Below are 11,195 nucleotides of genomic sequence, written 5' to 3' on the forward strand. Positions count from 1 at the left end.
TGCTGTGTTCTCTGTCGAGGACACATGCTGTTTTAATTATAAACCGTGTTTAATTATGGCTCTGTGATTCTGATAACACTTAATTACTTTAATAGGAGGATATTTTTTTTTCTTTAGGACTGTATTTTTTTCAGAAGCTATTAGTTTAATTCGTGTCCATGCTGGTTGATGACTCCGGATTGCGTTTGGCACTGGATATCTGTGGATTGTTTTTAAGGCGAAATTTTAATTGTGTTAGCTCAAATCTCCATCCCTTCCAATTTCCCTCTTGTGTTTGTTACAGCAACACGCTGAAACCTATCCCTTCAAAACCCGTAATGTAAACCAACTTGCGACTTCAACATCTCTCATCTTATCAGTGTGCAAGGAAAGCAAAGGGCAAGAACTGTAAATCTGGCTAGAAAAAGGAGCTTTCTCTTAGGAATAAACAAGCCAGCTGAACACTTCAGTGGAGCCTGGCTCAGTGCCTCGTGGTGGAGTTCATGGGGTCCTCTGGCCTGGTGCTGCTGCACGAGGGGTGCAGGAACAGCAGTGACTTGTGAGCAAACGTTTTCTGCTTGTGTCTGGTGTCGGTTGTTGGAACTGTGTCTGTAACTGATAGAGGAAATGAGGGCTGCCCAGCCGGGCAGGGTGTCTGAAAGAGGAGGATGAGGTAAGGCCGTGCAGGCTGGATCGACATCGGATGGGCTGATCGCTTGATCTCACTCTGGGATAAATGTGTCCACTCAGACATAAGATAGAGAGTTTAGCCTCGTGGTTTTATTGTTCCGAGGGCAGATTGCAGTTGTTACACAGTGACGTGCTGGCTTCTTTGCTATTTAAACAGAAAACTTTAAAAAACCCAATGGATTCTCCGATTCCCTGAGATCCTGTAAAATAGCAGTGTTCTTCATGATGGTTATTGAAATACTACAAGAATAAGCACACACAAAGCAGCCATGCTGCAGACAGCTCTCTGTAATAAACGTTATATGTGTAATAAATGCAGAAGACTGTGCAGCATCCGATATCAAACTGACCCCTTGCCCGTGATCTGGAGTCTGGAACTGTTTAACTCTACGGCTTTTTAGTACGTGCTGTCTTAGTTTACAATATATATAGTGGTAATCAATCTGGCTAGGAATATATACTGAGTGTTCTCTTACCTCCAGCAGAAATGCCTTCCCTGTGAATTGTGGTGGTCGAACAGCTGCGTGTTTTATACCGCTAGGCATGGGAAGATGCTATTATTTTGTGTTCTGAATCATCTCTTTACCTCCATTTCAGGAGCTGATTTTGTTCAGCTGTCCTCTGCAGACTGTACAAGTTTTGCTAACTCTTGCAGTTGCTCTGGAGGAGGATCCGGGCTCTCACAGCGGTGATGCCCAGCAGCTCCCTGGGGTGCTGGGTGCTGTGTAGGGGGAGCTGTGGGCAGCGGGCTGAAAAGACTTGTATGGCATAACTGCAGAGGATTGACTAAAAATGGCAAATTTCTGCTTTTAAGAGCGTGCTCTGGGGTCACTGTGGCCAATGGAGACCTCAGCGCTTCACTTGTGAGTTCCTTCTAAAACATCTCTGCAAACGAATGGGGCTTAATTAGGATGGAGGCTTAAACTGCCGAGCTGTGCCTCTCATCCAGCCTGGTCTGGTCTTTAACCGGGTTACAGACCTTGGGGCTTGCAAACTGCTCTGGGGTCTGCCATCTCCTTGAGGAAATGTGTGTTTCTAATGGGCAATGTGGGTTTGGGCTGTCCCCATAGCAGGGGAGCACCAATGTCACTAATGGGTGATGCAGGTTTGGGCTGTCCCTATAACAGGGGAGCACCAATGTCACTAATGGGTGATGCAGGTTTGGGCTGTCCCCATAGCAGAGGAGCACCAATGTCACTAATGGACAATGAAGGTTTGGGCTGTCCCCATAGCAGGGAGCCTCTAGGAGTGACCCAGTGCTGCTGTGGCTGTGCTGGGCAGGAGGAGGAGGCCGGGTATCACTCACTCAACCCACGCCGCTCTCCTTCCTCGCCTCGGCGTAGCACGGCCGGTGTCTGAGCCGTGGAGGACGGCCCCACCGTGCTTGCCAGGGCTGGAGATGGGTTATCGGCCGCGATCATCCCCTGTAGATAAGCGTTTTCTGTGTGTCACAGGAAGCAATGTGGCATCCTGCCTGGCTCTCTCTGTCTGGTGGAGCAAGGCCTTGTTTTGTCTCCTGGGCTTCTGTTCTGTAAATGATTTGAGTCAATATGTCAGCAAATATTGTTGCCCTAACAATTAATGCGTGTAGCGCAGAGCGCATGGTAAAAATAGGTCCCAATTCAATGTTGTACCCGAGATTGCTGTAAAATATGTTTCCTCTGTCAGCTCCCTCAGCAGGGATGGACAGTCTCTCTTTTCCAGAGATGAAGAATGGGCTTGCTTTGTAACCCTGCCAAAACCCTGCCTTTTTGTTAAAACAATGGCAAATACTGCTTACCTCCATCTGACTTAGAGCACAGAGAGTTTCACCCATGGGCTTCTCGGCATTTCTGCTTTCAGTTGTGCCAGACTTCAGCTTGGGTTGCTCTGGTTAAAGGCTCCAGAAATGGAAATCACTGCTGGCTGCGTCCGTCATGGCCTTCCAAGTGTGGTCTTCATATCGCGTGTGCCTCGTGGAATATTGTGTCCAGTGCTGGGCCCTCAGCTCCAGAAGGACAGGAACTGCTGGAGAGAGTCCAGCAGGGCCACAAAGATGCTGGAGGGAGTGGAGCATCTCCTGCTGAGGAGCGGCTGAGGGAGCTGGGGCTCTTGAGCTTGGAGCAGAGGAGCCTGAGGGGTGCCCTCATTCCTGGGGATCCATTGGGAAAGGGCAGTGTCAGGAGGAAGGAGCCAGGCTCTGCTCTGGGATGGCCAATGCCAGGACAAGGGGCAATGGTCCCATTGCCTGATGCAACCTGGACGACTGACTTGGCTTTTTCCATCTTGTTGTCTGAAGAGCCACCTGAAGCAGGCGTAGGCTGCATCTACTGACCTGGCCTCTTCATTTACCGCTCTCTTTCTTGGTCAGCCCCAGGTACCCAGGACATTTTGCTTCCTTTGGCCAAGGTGTGGTGGTATCTGACCGAGCCAACTTCTTGTCAGGGAAAAAACCACTTGTGTTGAAGGAGATAAATTCAGGAAAGGGGCTGGCAGCCCTCGCCTGTGAGTAATGCTGCCCTGACAGGGTGAAATTACGGTTTGAATGGTGATAAACCGAGGAGATAAACTGTGCAAGTTGTTAGCTTTAAATCTTGATATCACAAGTGTTTGTCACGACGGTTTGCAGGGAAAACAGCGTGTTCAGTGTTGTACGGGATCGCCGATGAATTGCTCCCGTTATAGAAGACCCTCTGCTGTGAAGTCCTTGCTGGTTTGAGGCTCTGCAGACAAATTTGGAGCCAGGAGGGCCTGTCCATCTTCAGAAAAGCTGAGTTGTGCTTGACTTGGAAGCGTAGCTGCTGCTCAGCTCGATTTTGAACCCAAAGCTTTGCTCTTGTACAAGGGAGCGGGGTAGGGGCCCTGGGTCCTTGCACCCCTTGGGCCTCTCTTTGCCTTGACCCTTGAGCATTTAAGCTGGTCCAGGGTGAGGACCCTGTTTGAACACCACCTGGGAGGCTGATCCCAGGTGAGGTTTCAAGGCTTTCCTGCAAGGATTGCAGTTACATCCCCTGCACAAATAAACGTGCACCTATAAAAGGATTTCTGGCTCCAGCTGCAGTTTCTGCAACTGCATAGCCCTGCATTGATTATAGGATTATCTGCAAATTCAAATAGGTCGTCTCTTTCACTTCACCGAGTGCTCTGATCCTAAATAAGCAAATGACATCACCTATTCTGGTGTCCTGTTTAACTTATGACCTCAGCCTGATCGCCGCAGGATGTGAGAGATAGCTGCGTTATTTCATTGTCTGGAGATCTGATATCTCCCCCCCCTTCCCTGCCCTTTCGGTTTCAAAGCTGCTCACCCCAGCCTTTGAGAAAGGTGTTAGCATGGGATTAGGAGTAGGCGGGGAGGTGGGGGGTGGGAGAGGAAGAGAGGAAACCACCTTTTATTTTGTTTAAATTAGGTGCAGAAGCGTTCTAACAGTTGCAGCAAATGTTTCTGGTTTCTTGCGGTGGAGGTAACGAATTTCATTGCTGCAAAGCTCATCACGCGCGAGCTGATTTGCGCAGAGGGAGCCCAGTTTGGAGCAATCCATTTAGCAGGGACAAAGCAAAAGGCCTTATGATGAGATGAAAAACCCTGCGCTCGGGGCACTTTGCGAGAACCTTTGAAGCCGGCCTGGGAACTCTGGCAATATTAGTCGATAATTAGTAATATAGATCCCTCGAGCTGTCGTCTAGGTTGAAAATGTGCATGTCTCTCATGAGCCTCTGTCACACCAATCTGATCAGCAGGCTTTTTTGTTCCTTTTATGTGGCTTGCTCTGTCGGTCCAGATGATGATGAGAACTGCCAGACATCATCTTTCTCACTAACTCATGAGCCGAGCAGCTATCTCCTGCCCTAGCGTGGCATGGGAGTGGGACCAGGGCAATTTTGTTTTGTGGTCACCTTTCCTGGCCTGAGCAACAGTCATTTCATTCATTTAAATGTCACACTTGTCATTCTCCCTGCGTAGAAAAAAACAAAACCCAGTCCAATTTAAAGGTTACGTATTTCATCGGGTGTTTCTTCCCCAGCAGACAGCGAGGGGTTTGTCTCGGGAGCTGCTTAGGACAAAAAACATCTGCAAGCGACCATCAAAGAATTTTGGAAATGTCAGTTCTCAAAGCCCACGTTTCGGCTTTTGAGATGCCTTGCACCGGCGTAACGTCGTGTCCCCATTTACTTTCCTTCAGCCCTGAAACCTCCTTGGAAAGAGCCGTGTCACCATCTAAATGAAGAATTAAGAAGGGTCATGTGCCCTGGCTTTTCTCGACTCGGGAACGCTGAGGAGGAGAATATCGTTTTGAAACCCTCTGTGGTTTAATAAAAGGTTCATCCATAGGATGCAATTTGTCAGCGCCTACAGGTCAGCAAAACCTGTGATTAACAGCATCTGTGGTTTCCCCAGATGTGCGAGGGAGCTCTTGCTCCTCACCAGCCCTTCACCCACCCGAAAGCTCAACCCCGTGCCTACTCGCAGGCTGTGATTTCTTGCTTCAGAGTGCAATTGTTGAACACAAAGGGTAAGGCCCTCTTAATCTTTTTGTTTATCCTGGGCTTGGCAATTTAGATGTAATCTGCAACTGGTGCTGCTGAGGCTGGGCCAGGAAGCACAGCTGGTATTATTCTGCTCCTGCAGACGTTGAGGGAGCGAGTTGACCTCCCAAAGTCCTTGTCCAGCACCGTCTGAATGCGAGCGCTCAGTGGCGAATGCACCTAGCACAGGCACTTCATTCAGAGGGATGTCCCTCTTTTTATTTGGAGGGCCTCTACACCATGGTTATTAAATAGCATCAGGGTTTGGGGTCGTTTGTCAGAGCAAATTGTGCTCCATCTGAGTGTCCGGTTGGGGGTTTTATTTGCTGATGTGGAAGGCTTTATAAATGTGGTGAAGCGAGTGGTCGTGGTTATGGTCCATGGTCTGGGTGGAGATCCCAGTGGGAACTGGGCAAGCCCCAAGGCAGGAGGGTGGGCAGCACCCAGTCCGTACCAGCAACACAGGGGGTCAGCACCACGATACACAAGCACGTACAGCACCAATCCTGTGCAGTCCCCAGCCTGGAGCCTGCTCAGCACCGCGCTGCTGCCCACGTAAAGCTCAGCGCCCCCCAGCAAACAGAGCTCGACTGGGCCTAATTCTCAGCAGCGAGCCCGGACAGCGCTGCCTGGTTCCCACAGACTGTGCACTTCCCTGCCAAGATTTCAGTATCTTCAGAAATTCAGCGGAGCATGAAGGTCACAGCGAGGGAAGAATGACAGCCTGAGACTTTCTTGCCCCCCTTTCACCAGCCCGGCGCAGACTGTCGTCTCTCCAGCGCGCTGACTGTTTTCATAGGGTTAGCGTGGAGTTGATGTTTTACACAGAGCCGTGGAAGGCAGATATGGGAACGCAGCAGATCAGCTGTGTTTCTTCAAGGAAGACGGTCTCATGTTGCAGATTTTCTTTCTCAGTGTCTGCACCAGCCTGATTCGCAGTAAAATTTCCTTTACGGAGCTTTGTCTTTTGGTTCTTTTTGTGGACGTATGTGAGAGACTGTACCTGAGGTTTTGGTTTGTGTATTTATTTCCTTTCTCTTATTTTCACTTGCAAAGCTGTGGGCGAATATTAAACTTTGGGGGAGGGAAGCTGTTAATTTTTCACGGTGTTATGTATTGCAGCGCTCAAAATGATGGTGCCAAATTAGCCTTTAGAGGTCAAACCTCAGCTGACAGCAAATGTTTTCTTTTGAGGAAATCATCCTTATGCCTGGGAACCAGTTTTGTTCCCTCGTGCTAAAGGCAAGAAAGGTATGAATGTGTGTTTTTTTCCTGGAGGGCAACACTGGCTGGAAAAATGCTGGGTTTAGCCAGTGGAAACAGCGCAAGCAAACAGCGATTGGCAGTGAAAACAGCACTTGTATTTAGACTAGCACAGAAAAGAAGGCACAGTGTAGTGCAGAGTAAATGTCCTTTTATACAGTTCTGGACAAGGCTTTTTCTTCCTCTCGTGGGTTTTGGACGGATCGTGAAGTGCATTGGGCAGCGGTGATGCTGAAGCACTGGGAGAAAGCAAGGAGAGGTCAGTGGGTGACAGTGGGTGACAGTGATGGAGTGACTGTACGGGGAGCAAAGAGCTCTCTGGAGCAGGCAGTGACACAGCCATAACTCCCATGTGTCCCAAAGAAACCGTCCCCGTGTTTTCTCTCAAATGTCATGAGAAAACAAGAGGTTTGTAGCCAATTTAAGTTCTGTCGGCTTCCAGTCCCCTGTGCCTCCTGAGGTCAGGGTTCAGTGTATTGACTGTGTCAAGAAGTCAAAATTCCCATGTTTTATACACCGTGGAGTTTCTCCTCCTCTTTGACATCGGCGCCCTTCTAATGCTCTTTGTTTGTGTGTCAGGGTAAGGACGGGATGCCCAAGCCCTGCTGTTTGAGTGGCTGTGTATTTATACTGGTGGGTTCTCAGGATGCTAATCCTACACACAGACTTGCAATGCAATGAGAGGGCCTTGTTATTTAAGAGACCTTGTGCATTAGAAGTTAAACAACGTCAAAGTCCTTGTCTTCACATTGAAGTGACCAGGTCCATTAGTATTTCAGGTGAAGTGAATTCATTTGAACCCATCCAGAAGACCTCCAGGCCTTTCTTTTCCCTCCGCAGATCAAGACAACTGAATAGCGTTGGAGAGCGGCCTTTCTTCTGAACACTTTGCCATCTTGTAGCACAGGTAATATCGCAGCAATATTTACCCAAATCCTATGCAGAACCCTGCACAAAACCCTTGTCCTGTTGTTGCAAATGCAATCAAATCCTGCTACGTGCTTCACGGTGAATGGATGGTTTGCAGTCACCCAAGATTTGCAGTGTTGGCCTGGGCAGCTGCTGATAGCAGCAGCAGAGCTCTGCTCCTTCAGAGGAATGTGTGATTTGGAGGCATTTTTGGAGCTTTTGTTTGAGTCAGCACGATACACTGAGCTGCGCCAGAATTTGCCAGAGCTGTAATTGCTCGACAGCATTTATCTGAAGGCTTTTAGGCTTTAAACCGTGTAACTTCCCACTGGCATAAAATGAACTTGATCTGTTATTCGTGGTATTAATTGTAAGCAATGGCACCCTACACCAAAGCCGTACGTCTGCAGACACCTGTGGGATATGGTGCGTGATTTTCCTTGTCATCTACTGCTGCGAAGGCATTTTTGGCTAATGGGGAAGCAACACACCTAGGGTTTGGGCTTTTCAAGAAGACTCGTGGTCTAAATGACTGGCGGTGTAAGAAGTGTTTGTGTAAACCCCTGCATGCAGAGCCAGATACAGCAGTAACCTGGAAAGAGAAAGCTTTTAAATGCGTTTCTCCATTCATTTGTTGTGTCAGTCTTGACAAAGATGATGCTTTGCAGTTATCTTGATGAGATACAGCTTTATTGTGTGCTCTAATCCCGAAGTAGGATACACCACAAGTGATAGCTTAGAGGGAGAATGACAGCGTAGGAGTTTTGGCACAGGTGGAAAACGGAGCATTCAGGGCACGCTTCTGGTGAGTCATTGTGATCTCTGGACAAGTAGATTTAGATGATTTACCTGGCTTGATTCACCATACACAGTCTGAGTTGATCCTCCCTTTACTCCGGGAAGGACTGGGAGAAGATGCAGGTGAAAGCCTGATTTCCTCTCATCCCCAGTACCTTCTCCATTCCCACCCCACCTTGGCTTTTCTCTTGGTGGTTTTTGGGAGAGCTGCTCCTGCTGCAGCATTTTAGTGAAGCAGGACGATATCATATGTTTAAGGTGAGCACAGCCAGGTTTCTTTTCCAGACTGCCCCTTAAAATGACCGTGGTTGCAATCACATGTGTGGCAGCCAGGAGGGTGACCCAGCACCCCTTGTCCCCTGCCTGCTTGACCCCACTTCATGTTTGCAGCTCATGCTTGGGGAAGGGGCACGTGGAGAGCCAGAGGTTGAGACCAGTCTGGCTGAAACTGAAAGAGGAGGGATTTAGATGAGACATCAGGCAGAAATTCTTTGCTCTGAGAGCAGTGAGGCCCTGGCCCAGGTTGCCCAGAGAAGCTCTGGGTGCCCCCTCCCTGGCAGTGCCCAAGGCCAGGTTGGACGGGGTTTGAGCAGCCTGGGCTGGTGGAGGTGTCCCTGCCCATGGGGGTTGGACTGGGGGGGTTTTAAGGTCCCTTCCAACCCAAACCATGCTGTGATTCTATGAACTGGGAGTTCCCATTTTCAGCTGGATCAGTGCTTTGTAGGCACAAGGGGCTGCAGGAGCCAGTTATGTCTCAGCTGCACAGATGGCATGGAGCATGGCACAGAGTATGGGCAGACCACAGATCTCTGCAACTGTTGGGGTTTTAATTTAACTGTCTGATTTCATGAACTTTAAAGGAGAGGAGATCACTGAGCTGGGTCGTGCAGGAGGAAAGGAGCTGGTGGCTGGGGAGAAGGAAGTTGGTGACAGAGGAGTCAGAGGAGGAACACGGTTCCCTACAAACAAGGTCGTGTGAATAGCTGTGTGGTGACAGGATGGAGTGATCGATGTGCAGGGATAATAGGTCACTGGGGAGTCAGCCTGAAAGCTGAAGCCTCTCAAAATGTATGGGACATTGTGGAAAAGCAAGTTAAAAAGACATCAAGTGACAGCTTCTTGCACACCAGCCTGCCTCGTGGCCCTGGCTGGCATCCTTCCCTTGGCTCACTTTTGCACACTCCAATTTCCACTGGATAAACGAGCTGGGCACCCAGAAGTTGTTTGTGCTTCCTTCTGTGCAGACACTGCCCTGTACCAAAGGGTTGAGCCTTCGGTCCCAGGAGCAAACCCATCCCGCAGCAGGGACCAGCCCATCCTCATCCCAACCCTTTTCTCTGGCTGCCTGCTGCTCCTGGACCGTTCCTCCCCGGCGCGGGGCCTTCCCTGGATCAGCGGCATTTACTGGCATTTACTGGCGGGCTCAGATTACCCCAGTGAAAATAATCGGTTATGCAAAGTTACGCTGTTTAGATTGGGTTTCTTCTGTGTGGCCAGTGAGGTGTGAAAGTCAATCCGCTCTGCAAACCCTCAGGGCACTTTCTCTCTGCTGAGTTGATATGATCGCTTTGGGGTTTGGCTGTCGGAGGGGGGGAAAGCTGGTCCTGGGTTGGGTTCAAAGGGGCACAAACCACAGGTGGTTATGGTGGGACCGGGCTGGTGAGCAACACGGCGCTCCTAAACCCGGCCGGGGCTGAGCCAGCCCAGCCTGGCAAAGCACATGGGGCACCCGAGAGGAGGGCGCGAGGTTTGGGTCTTGCTGGGGTTGCAGAGCCCTTTGGTCATCCCAGCTGGTGAGGGCAGGCCATGGCTTCTGACTGGATGTTCCTGGTTATGGTTTTGTCGGTGCTCTTCTCTTCACAGGCTCATCATCACAGCCCATGCAGTAAACAGCAGCGCCAGTAAATCCTCATGGTTCGGAGAGGGACTTGCTGTAGCAGGAGTGTTCTGTGGTATCCATCTTAGACTTTTTTCACCATCACCTTCCTTTTTTTCCCTGATAGAACCACAGATTTGGAGTTTCAATGCAGAAAAGTCCCTGTGGACCAACAGCCGCCCTCGACTCTTCCTGTCAGCCATGGTTTCCATGTCGTTCCTGCATAGAGAGATGTGGCATCGCTCCCAGTTTGGGCTGGCGTGTCCCCCAGTGACTGCAGGAGCCCAAGGGGTTCAGGCTGAAACCCTGAGCTGACACCAGTATGGCACTAGAGCATCCATCTGTGAGATGACAGCAGTGGCACGCAGCAGCCATCGTAAGGGGTTTGCTGGCTGCTTATCAATGTTCATAAGCACCAGAGGACCCCAAGGTGATCGGCACCAGGGATGATCCAAGGGCTGGTAACACAAAACCAACGGAATGGGAGCAGTATGGAAAAGCAGCACATGCATATTTAAATCGGTGTCAATTTATGCTGCCGCTGATCTGTGACTTGCTGCGGTAACATTCGTATTCAGCCTGGGCTCCAAAAACAATACTCAGCTGCTTTCTTACTTCTTAATGAAAAATACCTCTTTAGGGTTTCTTTGAAGTCCCCGCCCCTGAAAATCCCCGCTATATTGTCATCTTTGTTACTGTTAACAGCCCCTGCCAGGACCGGGAGCCTTTCCTGACAGATAGCTCCGCAGGGGCTTTGTCCCACGCTTCAATGCAGCCCTATACTATAGCCAGTTTTAAATGGCTAATGACGGGCCTCCCGAGGGACTGCTGCCAAGCTCTCAAAGACCTCCCAGGTTTGGAAGTGGCAGGGTGTCCTTTTCCTGGGGCCAGCCGCCGGAGGAATGCACGCAGTCAGATCCTCCTACCGAAGCTGCATCAGCCCGGCTGGGTTTTTGCGGTTGCAAAGACTCATCCATGCATGTACGGGCGGTCGTGTAGCAGGAGAGAGGTGGCTGTGTCAGTGGAGGACGTGGAATAAATAGAGGGGAAAGGTTAGGTGGAAAGTGTCCCACTTATTGCACTTTAATGTTGAAAATACCCTTTTGGAAAGTTGTGGATGAACAGGAAAGGCTTTGTGGAATTAAGCCAGGGTCTGTGTGAGAGGTATGAGAAG

The sequence above is a fragment of the Mesitornis unicolor genome, unplaced genomic scaffold (genome assembly GCF_000695765.1).
Source record: "Mesitornis unicolor isolate BGI_N332 unplaced genomic scaffold, ASM69576v1 scaffold14558, whole genome shotgun sequence".
Taxonomy (NCBI): domain Eukaryota; kingdom Metazoa; phylum Chordata; class Aves; order Mesitornithiformes; family Mesitornithidae; genus Mesitornis; species Mesitornis unicolor.